Source organism: Mytilus trossulus, unplaced genomic scaffold (assembly GCF_036588685.1).
Source record: "Mytilus trossulus isolate FHL-02 unplaced genomic scaffold, PNRI_Mtr1.1.1.hap1 h1tg000158l__unscaffolded, whole genome shotgun sequence".
Lineage (NCBI taxonomy): Eukaryota > Metazoa > Mollusca > Bivalvia > Mytilida > Mytilidae > Mytilus > Mytilus trossulus.
In genome coordinates this window covers 707,632-711,925 of record NW_026963304.1, presented here as the reverse complement: position 1 = coordinate 711,925, position 4,294 = coordinate 707,632, and positions in this window count along the sequence as shown.

The following is a 4,294-nucleotide window of genomic DNA, read 5'->3' as shown; positions in this document are numbered from 1 at the left end:
ATACAGTAAAACGATGTGTTCTTAATGCATATTCAGCTGTCAGTGATGAGACATACAACGACCTAAGTACCACAATCTGCTCATAATGCAGATGGAGATTTTATTGCTAATATGTTTATAAACACCAACACATTCGGTATGTGCCTGTCCCAAGTCAGGAGCCTGTAATTCAGTGGTTGTCGTTTGTTGCTGCGTAACATATTTGTTTTTTTTCATTATTTTGTACATAAATTAGGCCGTTAGTTTTCTCGTTTGAATTGTTTTATATTTGTCATTTCGGGGCCTTTTATTTATGACTATGCGGTATGGGCTTTGCTCATTGTTGAAGGCCGTACGGTGACCTATAGTTGTTAATGTCAGTGTCATTTTGTCTCTTGTGGAGAGTTGTCTCATTGGCAATCATACTACATCCTCTTTTTTATATTGTCACGTATGAAACAAACAACCAATACAGTAACATGATGTGTTCCTTATGCACATGTAACTTTGATGGATGAGACAAAAAAGACACAGTAAGCAGTGGCAGATACAGAAATTTTCATAATGGCGAGGGGCCATTGACTGCCTAAAAGGGGGTCCGCTCCAGTCATGCTTCAGTGATTCCGTAAAAATCAACCAAATATTGCCCAAAAAAAGGGGGTCCCGGGCACCCTACCCCCCTTCCCCCCCCCCGCCGCCCTTAAACGGTCTCTGGTAATCAAAGTATTCTTAATGCAGACGGAGCTGACATGGGTGCATGAGAATAATTACTCTTACAGTACCTCTACGTGATCCTAAAGCACATTGAGCTGTAATGGATGAGACAAACAACCAATTTAGTACCACGATGTGTTCTCATGCAGAAAATGTGAAAACAGATACTGAAGATATTTTCCCATTTTTTATATTAAATGGTAGTTCCGAGTACACGTCCAGTAGCAAATATTTCATGCATATTCAGTAAGAACAAATTAACAATTACTTCAATAGAGTCTAAGACTGGTTCTTTATAAGTCACAGAAAGCCAATACCAAGACAAACAAAAAACGACGACTAGACAAACAACTTTCCATACACAGAGAACTGAAGATTGACCTACGGAAATATAATCAATTCTTTCTCAACTAGTTGCAACCGTAATGTCGTTCATGTAAAATTTCAGTGATTATTTACATTCGGTGACAATCGATTTTAGTGATGAGGATAGGTTGGTTTGTATAGCGAGCAGTGGTAAATATGACATGTTTATATAGGTATGGACGAACGTGTGACACGCAAGTGTGATATGAACATGCTTAACCAACATGCTTAATTTCAATGTGCTATTTGAAAAGGTTAAACCCGCAGGAAGACAAACCATCCTACCTGGACACATTATTTTGATTCTAAGTCGACCAGTATTTTGTTTTACTGCTGAGTACCGTGTGCTATGCACAGAATTAACAATTAATTATTTTCAGATCTGGTAGGATCAAATCTACAATCTCTCGCACTCAAGGTGAACATCTACCACGAGATCACCTAGGACGTTTGCGCACTGCTACTGGAGATCAAATCTACAATCTGTCGCACTCAAGGTGAACATCTACCACGAGATCACCTAGGACGTTTGCGCATTGCTACTGGAGATCAAATCTACAATCTCTCGCACTCAAGGTGAACATCTACCACGAGATCACCTAGGACGTACGCGCACTGCTACTAGAGATCAAATCTACAATCTGTCGCACTCAAGGTGAACATCTACCACGAGATCACCTAGGACGTTCGCGCACTGCTACTGGAGATCAAATCTACAATCTCTCGCACTCAAGGTGAACATCTACCACGAGATCACCTAGGACGTTCGCGCGCACTGCTACTGGAGATCAAATCTACAATCTGTCGCACTCAAGGTGAACATCTACCACGAGATCACCTAGGACGTTCACGCACTGCTACTAGAGATCAAATCTACAATCTGTCGCACTCAAGGTGAACATCTACCACGAGATCACCTAGGACGTTTGCGCACTGCTACTGGAGATCAAATCTACAATCTGTCGCACTCAAGGTGAACATCTACCACGAGATCACCTAGGACGTTTGCGCATTGCTACTGGAGATCAAATCTACAATCTCTCGCACTCAAGGTGAACATCTACCACGAGATCACCTAGGACGTACGCGCACTGCTACTAGAGATCAAATCTACAATCTGTCGCACTCAAGGTGAACATCTACCACGAGATCACCTAGGACGTTCGCGCACTGCTACTGGAGATCAAATCTACAATCTCTCGCACTCAAGGTGAACATCTACCACGAGATCACCTAGGACGTTCGCGCACACTGCTACTGGAGATCAAATCTACAATCTGTCGCACTCAAGGTGAACATCTACCACGAGATCACCTAGGACGTTCACGCACTGCTACTAGAGATCAAATCTACAATCTGTCGCACTCAAGGTGAACATCTACCACGAGATCACCTAGGACGTTCACGCACTGCTACTAGAGATCAAATCTACAATCTGTCGCACTCAAGGTGAACATCTACCACGAGATCACCTAGGACGTTCGCGCGCACTGCTACTGGAGATCAAATCTACAATCTGTCGCACTCAAGGTGAACATCTACCACGAGATCACCTAGGACGTTCACGCACTGCTACTAGAGATCAAATCTACAATCTGTCGCACTCAAGGTGAACATCTACCACGAGATCACCTAGGACGTTCACGCACTGCTACTAGAGATCAAATCTACAATCTGTCGCACTCAAGGTGAACATCTACCACGAGATCACCTAGGACGTTCACGCACTGCTACTAGAGATCAAATCTACAATCTGTCGCACTCAAGGTGAACATCTACCACGAGATCACCTAGGACGTTCACGCACTGCTACTGGAGATCAAATCTACAATCTGTCGCACTCCAGGTGAACATCTACCACGAGATCACCTAGGACGTTCGCGCACTGCTACTGGAGATCAAATCTACAATCTCTCGCACTCAAGGTAAACATCTACCACGATATCACCTAGGACGTTCGCGCACTGCTACTGGAGATCAAATCTACAATCTGTCGCACTCAAGGTAAACATCTACCACGAGATCACCTATGACGTTCGCGCACTGCTACTGGAGATCAAATCTACAATCTCTCGCACTCAAGGTGAACATCTACCACGAGATCACCTTGGACGTTCGTGCACTGCTACTGGAGATCAAATCTACAATCTGTCGCACTCCAGGTAAACATCTACCACGAGATCACCTAGGACGTTCGTGCACTGCTACTGGAGATCAAATCTACAATCTGTCACACTCAAGGTGAACATCTACCACGAGAACATCTATGACGTTCGTGCACTGCTACTGGAGATCAAATCTACAATCTGTCGCACTCCAGGTGAACATCTACCACGAGATCACCTAGGACGTTCGCGCACTGCTACCAGAGATCAAATCTACAATCTGTCGCACTCAAGGTGAACATCTACCACGAGATCACCTAGGACGTTCGCGCACTGCTACTAGAGATCAAATCTACAATCTGTCGCACTCAAGGTGAACATCTACCACGAGATCACCTATGACGTTCGTGCACTGCTACTGGAGATCAAATCTACAATATGTCGCCCTCAATGTGAACATCTACCACGAGATCACCTAAGACGTTCGTGCACTGCTACTGGAGATCAAATCTACAATCTGTCACACTCAAGGTGAACATCTACCACGAGATCACCTAGGACGTTCACACACTGCTACTAGAGATCAAATCTACAATCTGTCGCACTCAAGGTGAACATCTACCACGAGATCACTAGGACGTTCGTGCACTGCTACTGGAGATCAAATCTACAATCTCTCGCACTCAAGGTGAACATCTACCACGAGATCACCTAGGACGTTCGCGCGCACTGCTACTGGAGATCAAATCTACAATTTCTGGCACTCAAGGTGAACATCTACCACGAGATCACCTAGGACGTTCGTGCACTGCTACTGGAGATCAAATCTACAATTTCTGGCACTCAAGGTGAACATCTACCACGAGATCACCTATGACGTTCGCGCACTGCTACTGGAGATCAAATCTACAATCTCTCGCACTCAAGGTGAACATCTACCACGAGATCACCTATGACGTTCGTGCACTGCTACTGGAGATCAAATCTACAATCTGTCACACTCAAGGTGAACATCTACCACGAGAACATCTATGACGTTCGTGCACTGCTACTGGAGATCAAATCTACAATCTGTCGCACTCCAGGTGAACATCTACCACGAAATCACCTAGGACGTTCGCGCACTGCTA